The sequence below is a fragment of the Lactuca sativa genome, chromosome 7 (assembly GCF_002870075.4).
Source record: "Lactuca sativa cultivar Salinas chromosome 7, Lsat_Salinas_v11, whole genome shotgun sequence".
Taxonomy (NCBI): domain Eukaryota; kingdom Viridiplantae; phylum Streptophyta; class Magnoliopsida; order Asterales; family Asteraceae; genus Lactuca; species Lactuca sativa.
The window spans coordinates 107,796,294-107,813,289 of NC_056629.2; positions in this window are offsets into that span (position 1 = coordinate 107,796,294).

The window sequence follows — 16,996 nt, forward strand, 5'->3', positions numbered from 1 at the left end:
GCAAAGGGGGAGATTGTTGGGCTGAAGTTCTGTTTTGTATTGCGTCTTTTGGGCTCGTAGATTAGCCTTGTATTCTCCGGTTTGGGCCTGTCCAACCGAGAGCCTTTTATGTATAGTATATAAGTTATCGCTTTCATGCATATTAGGTTAAGATTCAAGATTTCTGTTTTGGCGCTTCAGAGTTTACGTATTTGCTCTCTTGTAATCTTCTAATCCTTTACAGTTGATGTTCTTAATCGAGCTCTTCTAAGGATTTTATTTAATCATTCGACACGTTTGATTCAAGCTGTTTGTTCTTAATATTGCGTTCTTCCTTGTTATTTACATTGTGTTTTTGCAGTTTCACATTCACACACTTGTTCAAGATCTAATCGATCTTTATAGATTAAAAGCTATTGTATTTTAAATCTCATCAATTTCCTACCGATCAAAGAGACGGATAAATTGGAGAAGTTAACAAGGACATACCTCAGAGAAATTGTACGACTGCATGGTGTGCCCATATCCATTATCTCGGACCGAGATAGTAGACTCACCTCAAGGTTCTGGCAGTCGCTACAAAAAGCTTTGGGGACAAGACTAGACATGAGTACCGCTTATCACCCACAAACCGACGGCCAGAGCGAGAGAACTATACAAACCCTAGAAGACATGCTGAGAGCTTGCGTAATCGATTTTGGCAAAGCATGGGACACACATCTACCCTTGGTCGATTTCTCGTACAACAATAGCTACCACACCAGTATCAAAGCTGCCCCGTTCGAAGCCCTCTATGGCCGCAAATGCAGGTCACCTTTGTGTTGGGCCGAAGTGGGGGACACACAACTAGCAAAAGGTCAAGCAACTGACAACACGCTCACTGGACCAGAAATCATAAGGGAAACTACGGAGAAGATTGTTCAAATCCGAGAACGCTTAAAAGCATCAAGGGATAGACAAAAGAGTTACGCAGATAAGAGACGAAAACCCTTGGAATTCCAGGTTGGAGACCATGTCCTACTCAAAGTCTCGCCTTGGAAAGGTTTAATACGCTTCGGAAAACGTGGGAAACTGAACCCTAGATACATCGGACCATTCGAGATCCTTGCCAGGATCGGTCCAGTGGCTTACAAACTTAGACTACCTTAGGAGCTCCACAACATACACCCTACCTTTCACGTATCGAATCTGAAGAAGTGCTTATCCGACGAGACCCTTGTCGTCCCTCTAGACGAAATTACAATAAATGAAAACCTTCAATTTGTGGAGGAACCAGTAGAGATCATGGATCGAGAAATCAAAAGGACTAAACAAAGCCGCATACCCATTGTAAAGGTCCGCTGGAACGCCAAGCGAGGACCTGAATACACCTGGGAACGCGAGGATCAGATGAAACAAAAGTACCCGCATCTTTTTCCAAAAACTGTAAACTCTATCTTAGATTAAATTTCGGGACGAAATTCCCTTAACAGGGGGATGATGTGACAACCCTATATTTCCCAAAAGCATTGTAAACACTCGAAAGCTAAAAACAACGAAATTAACCTCGAAAATAAAGTGTTCAAGTATCTAAGTTGGGATGCATCAAATATTAGATATCATGCCAAGGTTTCCAAAAACATAAAGAACGCTCAAGACCGGGTTATATTGAAGAAATTATAACCACTCGTATATTTACGACACGACGTTAAAACATTATTTGACGTAAAAAGTAGAATCTCAATAAAATGCATTTTAGCCTTAAGTATCTAAACCAAATTCGTAGATCTCGTTGAAAGGTGAGCGTACATAAAAAGATCGCCCAAATTGGACCTCGTATGAAGAAGTTACGGATTTTCAAAGTTTCGTAACAGTAGTAGAGGGCTAAAAACTCGGATTGAAGATCGAGTGTTATTTAGCTATCGCCACCTAAACGGAAGTTGAAGATCTCCTCAGTAGTAATAAAACGATAAAAAGACAAACGAAAACTGACGTCGAATAAAGAACCTATGAATTTTTAACGAACTTTAGGAGGCCCGGCCTATTAAAATTATATCATTAAAAATGAAGTCAAAACTAGCCGACGGAGTCTAAATGAAAGTTGTAGAGCATAATCTCAATTACGCGTGGATATAAAGAACGCGAAAAACGGAGCTCGTACGCGAAAGTTACGGAATTTAGAAGTCGGAAGCCAGGATTACGCCCCGCGTAATATGGGAGTACGCCCCGCGTACTAGACCCAGAGTCGAGTCCCATCGGCCCGCCCAAGCTACGCTTAGCTAGACCCGAGTCGTAAGCCATGACGCATTATTACGCCCCGCGTAACCGAGTACGCCCTGCGTAACCGAGTACGCCCAGCGTACTTCGGAGGTACGCGCCGCGTACGAGGGTTTCCAGCCCTATAAATAGATGACATGAGCTTCGAGTTTTGGCACACCTTCACCATTTCTCAGCCATTCTCCCAGCTCCAGAGACCATTTTCTTACCTTGGTTTCCGCACTCGAGCCCCAACGAAAGATTTACGCTGCAGAGATCCCCGAAGAGCCCGACGACGCAACCATCTGCGGTCGAAGTTTTGCTCAACCCTAGCCTCTCTCTTCAAACTTAACGAGTGAGTTCATACCCCTACTTTTCAATTCTTTTCACGTTTTAGGGGGGAAATACAAGTACATTACAAATCAAAGTATCATTTTTATAATATCGTTCTTATGGAGTTTTGATACAAAAATAACTTTATGTTTAAAGGGCTATTATATCACCAAGTTGTTATTACCAAATGGGAACATACTTTTGAGAAACTATAATGAGTGTAGTATTCAAGTGATTCATACATTTTACATATACATCTCGACAAGTGAAATGTTTTCAAAAGAAGTAAAGTCTTTATTATCGTAAATCTGTTTATACCAAGTAATGTGAGACAGCTTCACGTACGTTCGAGTATGCATTATTAAGTCCTGTATTATATACCATAATCCCTTGTAGGGGGAGCGTGATACTTGTGTATAGATCTATACGGGATTGACAATCCCACACCTAAGCTGTTAGCTACAGCTAGGCCGGCAGGCCTGGGGTGACAAATGTCATAACAGTTCCAACGCCTGAAGAACGTTGTTACAGGCCATCAGTGTCAATAGCATGGTTATAAAACTCACATAAAAGTATAAAAACAAGTTTGATTTACGAGATTCATATATGCATTTCAGTCTTCCATTTTATTGTTAATACAAATTTTATCACTATTATTCAAGCATGGAAAACACTAATGCACTCCAACACGTGAGACTTTTTAAATCATCTATAGAAAATATTGGATTTTCTGAAAACCTCGTTCATCGAGTTACTATCAAAAAGGACATACTTTTCAATGCAAAACACTTATGAACTCACCAACTTAATTGTTGACATTTTTTTTCGAAACCACTTGTATTTCTCAGGGAATCAGTAATACAGGTAACCACCAGCTTTTGGAGAAAGGAACACTAAGGATGTTTCATTATTGAACATTTATCATCTCATTGTAATATTCTTTTGCTAATATGTATAACGCAACAATATACGTTTTCATTAAATATGTGATGGTTGTGTTACTTTCTTTACAATATTCAATGGTTGTGATACTACGTGAAGTCATCCACCCCCGAATGTTTCCGCCATTCTGGTTTGGGGGTGTGACATATAGGGTTCCGTCACTCAGAGCTTCTAATTTCCTCATCCACTCTTCTCAGAGTTTAACTTATCGCAGCTTCCAGGTTTCCGAGATATCTATTGAGATGCTTAATTTGTGGGATTAAGCGTGAATGGATGTTCGTAGTCAATGTCCTTGACTCTTACGACTCAGATTTCTTTACCAACTGAGGATGTTAGCTACTATATTGGCTTAACCGGGATGACAACAAATTTCGGATTTGTGGTCATTTTAGTAGCTCAACCCGCAATAGTTCTCTTGACTCTAGTTCCTATTCTATAGAATAGGATGAAGGGTTTCTACTTTAGGGTTCATGGTAGAGCTCGTACTTGGCTTAACCACTAATACTTGGTGTATGTAGGTCGTATATAATTGAGGTCGACAGGATGTTTAGTTGTACGACTCCATCCCAGACCCACAACCCAACGAGGAACAGGGAGTAGGGAGGAAGCACACATCTTAAATCTTTTTGATCTCAATCATATACCACCCTTATGCATATACTTAATTATAGTAGTCAGTTTCATGAGTTATATCCTCTTGATTCAAGAACCTGATTGTGAGGTGCTAAGGCTCTTTCTGAGGGATCTACGGAGTAGATTTTGGGTGGTTATCGTCTTATGGAATACCTGCAGTGTCTTTCACTCCGGTTTCTATCTGTCTAAGAAGGGGTTGGTTAACAGTGCGCGGTACCCATCTCCTGGGTTCTTCGGAAGGTTTTAGGTAAGTGAGACGACTAACGGATCGCATTAGGTTTTATTATTAGGTTTGGAAGAACCTTTATCTGCCGAAATGGCTACGGTTAAAGTTCTTTTTACACAGCACTAGGAATTTACACATGACTGCACTAAGTCGAACCATGATTGATTGAGGCGTCGAAGCTGGTATACCTCGACATGACATAGAATGAGGGTCGATAGGGCCATGTGCTGAATGGGCACACAACTTCTTGGCGTCTCGGGTTTCATCCATGGTATCACTATCGCGGATACTTGGACCGATAGAGTCGACGCGAAACTATAGAGGGTCCTGAGGTTTCGGTATAATGTACTTTTCATGTATGGATTCTCACGAGGCCTCTCTATAATCTCTTAGTATACACTAGTCATGTATAATTAAGGTGGAAAGGACTGTTGACTGAGCGACTCTGCCCTAAATCCACAACCAAACAAGGAACAGGAAATGAGGCAGCATCACTCACTCGAGGTCTATCCATCTTAATTATACATGGCTTTAACGTATATACCGAGCCATTATAGCTTTACCTGATGAAATTATTATAACAGTGCTGTGACTTTCACCTTAACGGGAGAGTAATTACATTTAGAATTAGACTTTTAATGTTTTCGGTTAGTTATCTGAGATTGTGAGACGTACCAAAATCTACCGGGTTCCTTGATGCTTCTCCCTAGGCATTATAGTTAAACTCCTCCTGTGCCCTTGTCGTTTCCTTCAGTTGGGCAGTCCCTCTTGAAGTGTCCCTGTAGCACCTAGTTCCTGGTATGTAAATCTTATTTGAGTATTCTCCTTCTTTTTGCCTTGGACTCGGCGAGTCATAGGTCCGACTCGCCGAGTAAGGACGGGACCTGAGACATGTTTAAGTTGGTGACTCGGCGAGTCCATATTCCGGACTCGGCGAGTCACCGCTGTTGGATGAAACCCTAAGTTTCAGGGGTTTGCACCTTATTTAAACAACATATCCGCCCCAGGCCAGCCCCCATTCACCCCCAGAGCTCCCAACGCTCGTTCTAAGCTTGTTCATTGAGAGTTTGAGGCAATTGTTGTGTGTTCTTGAAGGTTTTAAGGCAAAAGGAGAAGTAGATCAAGAGGAAGCGAAGGAATCCAGGCATCTTTGTACTCCTTCAGCAGTTCCTTTGAGGTATAATCCGTTTTCCCCCTGTTTCTATGCTTATTACTTCATTTAAGTCATTCTTGAACCAATCCCCAAGTGTGTATGTGCAAATTATTTCGTAATAAGCTGATTGGCCCTTAGATCTAGGCATGGTTGAGCTCCAGGAGCTCAGATCTGTTGCCTTTATGGACCCCCATTGCATGAAGACCCTAGATCTACCCTCTTGGGTACATTTTGAACCCTAAAACCCTTAAGGGTGAATATCTACACGGAAACTTTATGTGTGATCCGTGTTCTAGGAGTCCAGATCTGTGAATGGCATGGACTGGAATCGAGCAAATTTGTGTATTTAGTGGGTGCATGGCAAGGACTCGGCGAGTCGTTCATGTGACTCGGCGAGTCTGCTCGCGAGTCTCCGAGTTTGTCCCCTTTTCGTAGTGTCGAGTGTGTAGTGAGTCATGGGGTGTGACTCAGTGAGTTGGAAGCTGAACTCATCTATGGAGGAACTCGGCGAGTCAATGCCCCGACACGGCGAGTTCAAGGCAATCTCCTTAGATCAAGAACAGACTCGGGGAGCTGTTCATACAACTCGGCAAGTCTTAGCATAAGTGTTCATCGGATGAAGATGAACTCGGCGAGTTGTTCATACAACTCGGCGAGTAGGATGAAGGACTTGAATATCAGTTTAGAAGAAGAACTCGTCGAGTCATAGCCTAACTCGAAGAGTAGAAATGGGACTCAGGACAATCGTTTGGGTAGGGACTCGGAGAGTTGGAAAGCCAACTCGGCGAGTCGGGTCAACTGAAAGTTGACCCTGATTTTGACTTAGGGCATGATCAGGGGAAAAATGGTCATTTTACCCAAAGGACAGTCAGCAGTATTTGATTGAGTATGTTGTGGGAATTGCAGCCGGAGGATTTCCGAAGCAACAACAGCAGCAGTAGACAATCAGTTCCTGATCAGATCAGCAGCTACTTTGAGGTGAGTTACCTTCCAGTAGCGGTGGGTCTACGACCATAATGCCGGCCCACCAGTAGGAGTTGTATGTAGATGATTGTCTCTGTGATATTCATCTAAGGGATTACTACTACCTGTGTTGCATTTATGTGCTAGTGACAGTAGGGGGAGATAGTCCCCAAGATATCCGATCAGTAGGGCCAAAGGGGTAGTCATACCCAGCTATGTTAGATAGATTCTGATATTGTGATACATGTTATGTGGTAGTAGTAGAGGGGAGAAATAGTTTCCTCAGTATCCGGTCGAGAGGACCGAAGGGGAGGCCAGCACCCAGATATGCTAGGCAGTATCCGGTCGAGAGGACCGAAGGGGAGGCCAACACCTAGATATGTTAGGTAGTATCCGTTCGAGAGGGCCGAAGGGGAGGCCAACACCCAGATATGCTAGGCAATATCCGGTCGAGAGGACCGAAGGGGTAGGTCGGGCACCCAGATATGCCTGACAATTTATGTATGTTATGTGATTATGTGGTATGTGGTATAGTGGGGGAACTCACTAAGCTTTGTACTTATGTTTTACAGTTTTGGTTTCAGGTACCTCTTCATCGAAGGGGAAGGAGCTGGCGCGGTAGCGGCACATCATGCACACACTCTGGTTTCCGCATTTACTAGATTTTCTGGGATTTGTACTCGGATATTTCAATTGGTTGTATGATTTGGCTTTTAGACATGATTACAGTGTGATGTGGTTTGATCAAACAACGTTTTTAATTATTAATGTTTACTAAAGAAATGTTTTAAAAACGAAATTTTTGGACGTTAAAATTGAGTCGTTACAAGTTGGTATAAGAGACCTGGTTTGAGGGATTCGGACTCACCTTCGGGGGTGTCTGAACTCAAATCGAGGGATTAAAAGATTTTCTAAAAGAAAATGTTTCTAAAAACTGAGAAAAGAGTTTAAGAAAGAACGAAGTGTGTGATGTGCGTGACCGGCCGAGCTCAAGTAAGTATTCCCCAAAGTACCCATACAAGTTTATGTTATGTTTATCAGCTTTTGTAGAACAGAATGCTAGAATAGGACTAAGGATCTAGGAGTGATGCCTTATGTGCCTGCTTTATGTGTTCCAGCTGTATGAGAATTGCATGCTAGTATAGAGTAGACAGCAGTAGGGTAGCCTGTTTGGGTTGTGCCTGATAGTATGAGTTAGCACTGTGTGCTAGTTCAGTTTCTCTCTATGAGAGCAGAATTGCTTGAGGTTGTTTCCCTTGTCTGAATGCTGCTTGCTTCGTGCTATGTGGGACTCTGAATAATGGGAATTAGCCATTAGGCGAATACATCACGTCACATGTGATCAGGGTTGAATAATCTTAGAGTACCGGATTTGATCCTACTGCGCAGCTTTTGTTTGAGTCCAACCGTTGTAGGGACGAGTCGGGTACTCGAAGGATTATCTGAGTCTCGTCGCGTGTGATGGTATTCGGGTGATGGCTAATTGGCATTACAAGGAGGCCTGCAGCATCTGAGGACTGGATCGAGTAGAGTCGGAGATTTCCCTAAGGCGAGCCTGGGATGAGTATAGTAGTGATCAGCCTTAGTGAAAGGGATCTGGTGGAGTCGAGACAGTCCTTGAAGAAGGTACGGATAGATGTGGAAGGTAGTATGGGCCCGTACTTCTGAAAGCAGAGGATCTGTACCCGAACCAAGGAAGGTCAAGACAAGACCAGGGAACTTGTAAGTAGTTGTGATCCCTTAGGAAGTATCAGTATCTCTAATGATTGTTGTGATGTACTGCAGAATGGTGGTACTTCGATCGAGGCCGCTAGATGGCGGTTCAGGAGAGGGGTCAGGTTCGGGATCAGGTTCCGAGCAGGTAGATGAGGGACTACGAGAGTTTATCACGTCAGAGATCACCAGAGGCATCCTTGAGTCGACCCCCATCCTCTTTGGGTCGATCAAGGAAGGGATCATGTAGTTGATGGAGGATCGCCTCCGGGTATTCAGGAGTGATATGGCATCTAGCCAGTCGGGATCTCGCACACTGTCCTTCAAGGACTTCAGGGGCAGTGGTGCGCCGGATTTCCATGGGGTGAAAGACCCCATTGCCGCCAGACGATGGATTGCAGACATCGAGTCTGCACAGCTGACTAGCTTCTGCCCCGAGGGGTCGAAGGTGAGGTATGCAATAGGGTGTTTACGGGACCGAGCCAGGGATTGGTGGGAGTTAGTGGGTGACTTGTTGGGAGCCTCAGCTATCGAGGCTATGACCTGGTCGGACTTTGTGACCAGGTTCAAGGCAGAGTTTGTGCCGGCTGCCGAGCTTCAATAGCTGGCCAGGGAGTTTCTGGACATGAGACGGATGACGGAGACTGTTGCGGAGATCACCGCCAAGTTCCGGGAGAGGGCTTTGTTGGTGCCCCAGTATGCTGGTGACGAGGATATGAGGAGGACTCGTTATCACGATATGTTGCGGGCTGACATTCGGGAGCATGTTAGTTTTTCAGCTTGCCCCACCCTGGACTCCATGATTGCCAGGGCGAGTGAGAGGGAGATAGATTTGGAGCATATCCGAAAACGGAAGTTAGAGGAGGGTCAGACATGAGGGGCTTCGGGAAAGAAGCCCAAGGGATCAGATGTGGGGCCGAAAGGCCAACAGGGACGGGGACGTTGCAGGAAATGCAGCAAGTCGCACGAGGGGGCGTGCAGGATGGGATCATCAGGCTGCTACAAGTGCGGCAAGTCTGGGCACATCAGCAGGGATTGCACTACTCCGACAGCAGTTATTCAGACATCAGAGTTGCTGTGTTTCCACTGCATCCAGAGGGGCCACAAAAGGCCAATTGCCCCCAGTTGACAGTTTCAGCGCCAGTGAAGGTGCCAGCTCCAGCGACCCTGCGGATCACGAATGGCCGGCAGGGCAAGGCAGAGGCTTCGGTGGTGAGGAGCCGAGCATTCCAGTTGACTACCGAGGAGGCACGCGCCGCACCCGATGTGGTGACAGGTGTGATTCTTTCCCTCTATTTTTATTTTATGATGTTATGATATTGATATGTGCTCCATATGTATATGTATGCATTAGGATCGTTCCATATGAACGGCATCCCAGTTCAGGTATTGTTCGATTCGGGTGCATCCCGATCGTTTGTTTCTCTTGCACTTAGATTGCCCTTTAGAGGTAGAGATTGCTGATGATCGATCAGTGCGAGAATTGATGGTGTTTCAATATTGCGTTCTGCGTTTGTTTGAGGAGCATTACTTGGTTGACTTGTTTCCCATTCCGTTGCGCGGGAACAAGGTGATTATTGGCATGGATTGGTTGAGCCCTAATGGGGCGGTGATAGATTGCGCGCAGCAGCTAGTGCGGGTCAGGACCCCAAGTGGGGGAGAGTTAGTGATTCATGGTGAGAGGCCACAGTGTGGACCCACTGTATGTTCAGCAGCGAGGGCTAGACGCTATCTTCAGCAGGGATGCGCAGGATATGTTGCGTATGTGATGGATACCCAGGAGGCGGGTAAGGCAACAGTGAGCGGGGTTCCGGTGGTTCGAGATTTTGTAGATGTTTTCCCGGAGGAGCTACCTGGGATACCTCTGGAGCGACAGGTGGAGTTCAGGATTGACCTTATTTCTGGTGCGGCTCCGATAGCCAAAGCACCGTATCGGTTGGCTCCTCCTGAGATGCAGGAGTTGTCTACGCAGCTGCAGGAGCTGCTAGACAAGGGATTTATTCGTCCGAGCAGTTCCCCTTGGGGAGCCCCGATCCTATTTGTGAAGAAGAAGGATGGGTCACATCGGATGTGTATAGATTACCGGGAGCTGAACAAGGTAACGGTGAAGAACCGTTACCTACTCCCGAGGATTGATGACCTCTTTGACCAGCTTCAGGGAGCATCTTGGTTCCCCAAGATTGACTTGCGTTCGGGTTATCATCAGATGAGGGTCAGGGAGGAGGATATGCAGAAGACTGCGTTTCGGACGCGCTATGGCCATTATGAGTTTGTGGTGATGCCGTTTGGGCTCACCAATGCTCCTGCCGCGTTCATGGACCTCATGTACCGCGTTTGCAGACCGATGTTGGATCGGTCTGTGATAGTCTTTGTTGATGACATCTTGGTTTATTCCAAGACTCAGGAGGAGCATCAGGAGCATCTGAGAGAGGTGTTGGAGGCCCTGAGGAGGGAGAGCTTGTATGCCAAGTTCTCAAAGTGTGAGTTCTGGGTGCGCGAGGTGCAATTTCTTGGACACCTCGTCAACCAGAACGAGATTCTAGTCGATCCGGCCAAGGTCGAGGCCGTGATGAGATGGGCGGTTCCGAAGTCTCCATCTGAGATTTGGAGTTTCCTGGGATTAGCGGGCTACTATCAGAGATTTATTCAGGATTTCTCCAAGATAGTCGTACCCCTGACGCGGCTGACGAAGAAAGCTGTGGTCTTTCGATGGGGACCCGAGTAGCAGGCTGCATTTGAGACGCTGAGACAGAGATTGTGCGAGGCGCCGATCTTAGCCCTGCCAGAGGGCGTAGAGGATTTTGTGGTTTATTGTGATGCGTCCATTTCAGGGTTGGGCGCGATATTGATGCAGAGGGGGCATGTCATTGCCTATGCCTCAAGGCAGCTCAAGCCTCACGAGGCGAACTACCCGACGCATGATTTGTAGTTGTGAGCGGTGGTTTTTGCCCTCAAGATTTGGAGACATTACCTCTACGGGGTTCGATGTACCATTTACACGGACCACAAGAGTTTGAGGTACCTCATGGATCAGCCGAATCTGAACATGAGGCAGCGTCGGTGGTTGGACGTGGTGAAGGATTATGATTGCGAGATCCTCTACCACCTGGGGAAGGCCAATGTAGTGGCCGATGCGCTTAGCCGCAAGGCGGCGCCGACCAGGGATGTATGCATGAGGATGACCGTGGTGACTCCCATGTTAGAGCGAATTCGGGAGGCTCAACAGGAGGCTATCAAGGAGGAGCATCGGAAGAGCGAGCGTGTGGTGCGTCAGGTTTCCTCCTTTGATTATGATAGCCGAGGACTATTGACACTACACCGTAGGGTGTGGGTGCCGTATCACGGAGGCGTGCGCCATATTTTGATGGAGGAGGCGCACAAGTCCCGATTCTCCGTTCATTCCAGGGCGACGAAGATGTATAGGGATCTTCGTCTAGATTATTGGTGGCCCTGCATGAAGCGGGATGTGGCTGGTACGTTGAGCGGTGCTTGACCTGCAGGAAGGTCAAGGCCGAACATCAGAGACCGCATGGTAAGATGCAGCCGTTGGATATTCCACTGTGGAAATGGGAAGATATCATGATGGATTTTATTACGAAGCTTCCCAGGACCGCGCGTGGAGTGGATTCGATCTGGGTCATCGTGGATCGATTGACCAAGAGTGCTCATTTTATTCCGATTCAGGAGAGCATATCGGCCGAGAAATTGGCCGACATCTATATCAGGGAGATCGTGGCGCGGCACGGGGTGCCGGTATCGGTGATCTCGGACAGGGATGTGTGTTTTACTTCCAGATTTTGGAAGAGATTTCATGATGAGTTGGGCACTCGTTTGCATTTTAGCACCGCCTTTCACCCGTAGACGGATGGCCAGAGAGAGCAGAACATCCAAACTCTGGAGGATATGTTGCGGGCATGCGTGCTAGACTTCGGTGGTAGCTGGGATACCTATCTTCCCCTGGCCGAGTTCTCATACAACAATAGCTATCACGCGAGTATTGACCGCCCCCATTTGAGCCGTTGTATGGACGAAGGTGCAGGACCCCGATATGCTGGGGTGAAGTTGGCCAGAGAGTCATGGGAAGCACCGAAGTGGTGCTCAAGACGACCGAGAGGATCCAGCTGGTCCGGAGCAGGCTTCAGACTGCTCAGAGTCGGCAAAAAAGTTATGCCGACAAGCGTCGATCCGACTTGGAGTTCCAAGTCGGGGATATGGTTCTCCTGAAGGTGTCGCCTTGGAAAGACGTCATTCGATTCAGGAAGCGGGGCAAGTTGCGCCCGAGATTCATCGGACTGTTCAGGGTTGTAGCCCGGGTGGGCAAGGTGGCGTATAGGCTGGATCTACCAGCCGAGCTTAGCCAGATCCACAGCACTTTCCATGTTTCTCAGCTGCGGAAATGCCTAGTGGACGATTCAGCGGTAGTGCCGTTAGAGGATATTCAGGTTGATGACAGCCTGAATTACATTGAGCGCCCAGTCGCAATCCTCGACAGGAAGTCGAAGGATTTGCGGAACAAGAAAGTGGAGCTAGTGAAGGTGCAATGGCAGCACCGTAAGGGTTCGGAATGGACTTGGGAGCCGCTGGATGAGATGATGGAGCATTACCCCGAGCTGTTTCAGGATCGAGCAGCAGACTTCGAGGACGAAGTCTAAAATAAGTGGGTGAGAGATTTGTAGCACCTGGTTCCTGGTACGTAAATCTTATTTGAGTATTCTCCTTCTTTTTGCCTTGGACTCGGCGAGTCATAGGTCCGACTCGCCGAGTAAGGACGGGACCCGGGACATGTTTAAGTTGGCAACTTAACGAGTCCATATTCCGGACTCGGTGAGTCACCGCTGTTGGATGAAACCCTAAGTTTCAAGGGTTTGCACCCTATTTAAACAACATATTCGCCCTAGGCCAGCCCCCATTCACCCCCAGAGCTCCCAACCCTCATTCTAAGCTTGTTCATTGAGAGTTTGAGGCAAAAGAGGAAGTAGATCAAGAGGAAGCGAAGGAATCCAGGCATCTTTGTACTCCTTCAGCAGTTCCTTTGAGGTATAATCCGTTTTCCCCCTGTTTCTATGCTTATTACGTCATTTAAGTCATTCTTGAGCCAATCCCCAAGTTTGTATGTGCAAATTATTTCGTAATAGGCTGATTGGCCCTTAGATCTAGGCATGGTTGAGCTCCAGGAGCTCAGATCTGTTGCCTTTATGGACCCCCATTGCATGAAGACCCTAGATCTACCCTCTTGGGTATATTTTGAACCCTAAAACCCTTAAGGGTGAATATCTACACGGAAACTTTACGTGTGATCCGTGTTCTAGGAGTCCAGATCTGTGAATGGCATGGACTGGAATCGAGCAAATTTGTGTATTTAGTGGGTGCATGGAAGCGACTCGGCGAGTCGTTCATGTGACTCGGCGAGTCTGCTCGCGAGTCTCCAAGTTTGTCCCCTTTTTGTAGTGCCGAGTGTGCAGTGAGTCACGGGGTGTGACTCAGTGAGTTGGAAGCTGAACTCATCTATGGAGGAACTCGGTGAGTCAATGCCTCGACTCGGCGAGTTCAAGGCAATCTCCTTAGATCAAGAACAGACTCGGCGAGCTGTTCATACAACTCGGCGAGTCTTAGCATAAGTGTTCATCAGATGAAGATGAACTCGGCGAGTTGTTCATACAACTCGGCGAGTAGGATGAAGGACTTGAATATCAGTTTAGAAGAAGAACTCGTCGAGTCATAGCCTAACTCGAAGAGTAGAAACGGGACTCAGGACAATCGTTTGGGTAGGGACTCGGCGAGTTGGAAAGCCAACTCGGCGAGTCGGTTCAACTGAAAGTTGACCCTGACTTTGACTTAGGGCATGATCAGGGGAAAAATGGTCATTTTACCCAAAGGACAGTCAGCAGTATTTGATTGAGTATGTTGTGGGAATTGCAGCCGGAGGATTTCCGGAGCAACAGCAGCAGCAATAGACAATCAGTTCCCGATCAGATCAGCAGCTACTTTGAGGTGAGTTACCTTCCAGTAGCGGTGGGTCTACGGCCACAATGCCGGCCCACCAGTAGGAGTTGTATGTAGATGATTGTCTCTGTGATATTCATCTAAGGGATTACTACTACCTGTGTTGCATTTATGTGCTAGTGACAGTAGGGGGAGATAGTCCCCAAGATATTCGGTCGGTAGGGCCGAAGGGGTAGTCATAGCCAGCCATGTTAGATAGATTCTGATATTGTGATACATGTTATGTGGTAGTAGTAGAGGGGAGAAATAGTTTCCTCAGTATCCGGTCGAGAGGACCGAAGGGGAGGCCAACACCCAGATATGCTAGGCAGTATCTGGTCGAGAGGACCGAAGGGGAGGCCAGCACCCAGATATGTTAGGCAGTATTCGGTCGAGAGGGCCGAAGGGGAGGCCAGCACCTAGATATACTAGGCAGTATCCGGTCGAGAGGGACGAAGGGGTAGGTCGGGCACCCAGATATGCCTGATAATTTATGTATGTTATGTGATTATGTGGTATGTGGTACAGTGGGGGAACTCACTAAGCTTTGTGCTTACATTTTACAGTTTTGGTTTCAGGTACCTCTTCATCGAAGGGGAAGGAGCTGGCACGGTAGGAGCACGTCATGCACACACTTTGGTTTCCGCATTTACTAGATTTTCTAGGATTTGTACTCCGATATTTCGATTGGTTGTATGATTTGGCTTTGAGACATGATTACGGTGTGATGTGGTTTGATCAAACAACGTTTTTAATTATTAATGTTTGCTAAAGAAATGTTTTAAAAACGAAATTTTTGGACGTTAAAATTGGGTCGTTACAGTCCAATTTTACCACATAGGTGGCATACTGGACTGGCCCCCACATTGGTGGTTGATGTAATGGACTCAACCGGGGATCTGCAAATACAAGGGGTATGTCCCTTCCTGTTGCACCTAGTGCACAAGAGTTCTTGACAGATACCATGATGATGGTAGCTACACTCGCTGCAGTGGGGGAGGCTTCCTAGGTATGGTCTTCCAGGTGCCGGGATGAAAGGGTTGGCAGGGGTATTGACTGTCTCAGCTCGTTGCCCCTCGAAAGGTCCTTGAGCTGAGGTACTTCCCTCCTCGTTCTTGAACTTTCTCTTCAATGGAGTTGGTTGAGGTTCTTGGGTGGCTGGGTACGCAGGTGTTGGTTTCTATTGTCCATTGCTAGGATCGGGGATCTCGATAAGGCTCCTGCTAACATTGGCGTTGTTAGCATTCAGATGAGCCATGACAGATGCTACAGCTGCTGAGACTACAGCCTGGAACGTAGCTTCATTGAATAGGAGAGTCAGTTTCTTACCAGTGGATTGGTTACGTTTCTTCGGAGGCATGGCTTTCTTACATGGAAAGGAACACAAGCTGATGAGAGACGATGTTTAATTCTAGATGTATCTATCCTTACTATAATAGGCATAAATTTTTCCGCGCCTTGGATATTCGTTATCTGAGTGTCGACCTACATCCCTATGACGCAGTCCGAGTATCAAGGTAGGAGTAAGAGTATCGGAAAGCCATAAGATGGGGGTCATTCCTACGAAGTTATCTTTATGCTGGAAAGTTTCACTCTCCGGCTTGGAAAGATTTCAGGGAAGTTCGGAATGAGGATCACAGAAGAAAAGGGCTCATGAAAACTTATGGCTAAACACCCTCAATCGAGGTTTTGAAATCTGATCTAATCGTATTACTTGCGACGGGAAGAGGCAATTTACCTAACACATAGTGTGAGTAGTGTAATCACTAACTCACTAAATTGTATTATTTTATGGGTGTATTAGCGCAACCATAACGAGGAAAAGACACTTCTTGGGTTCCATGCATTGGCTCTCTCCGTCCACCTCTTATCCTTGACTGGGACCGGCGTTGGTTTTCTTCGGGTAGATACCTAGAGTTCTCTTCTCGTGTAGACATATCGAATTTCTACTCCGTCTTACTTCCGATTCTGACTCTGAGTGTCATCGCTTCATGATGGATGACTGGAAATTTCGGAATTCCAGGCGAATTTCCCACCGATGTACCTAAAAGGTATAGACACTTGGTGGTTTCAATAGTCTCGCCCTAGTTTATTTATTTCCTAACTGGAAATCTTCTCAATGAACTTCTTCTGGGTCTAAATCAACTTTTCTATCGAACACTGAAGTGGATAAGGTTTTCTACAGGGTTCGTGCGAGAATGGAAATGTCTAAAGAATCATAAGAGATTATTAAAACATTTCACTGGGTGATCCATATCGAGTCCTGCTACAATTACATATGGTACACAAATTATATATAACTTAGATCTGATAGGCCTTCGAATATATGATACTACTCTATATCCACATCCCAACGAGGAAAAGGAAGTAGAGCGAAACCACTCATTCTTAGTCTATGGAATCCTTATTATATATAACCTTGGAAGTATACCCTCTGTAACCATAGGTATATCAATAAGGATCTTTTTAGTTTTTCACACAAGGTTATCTACGGATCCTAAAATACCCCTATGGTATTTTATTTATTTTTTTGATTCTTAACTCCTGAATATGATTCTGGGATTAATGTGAGTCTTTTAGTATTCCAAAATACTCCCATAGTATTTTTAAACTTTATGTTTGGCTCTAGCATTCCTATTTCGTAAGTTTCAGACCTTTTGCAACACCACTATCACTCCCAATCACACGTTCATCGTATCTCGAATAAATGTAGTTGATCAGGTTACATTTATTCCAGTTTACGATTACATAACTGCCCAGGTTTGACGGTAATGCTCAACATCCGAAGACTTTTATTCTTGTTCTTCTTGTGATACTTTTTTCGGGTGTTTAGATTC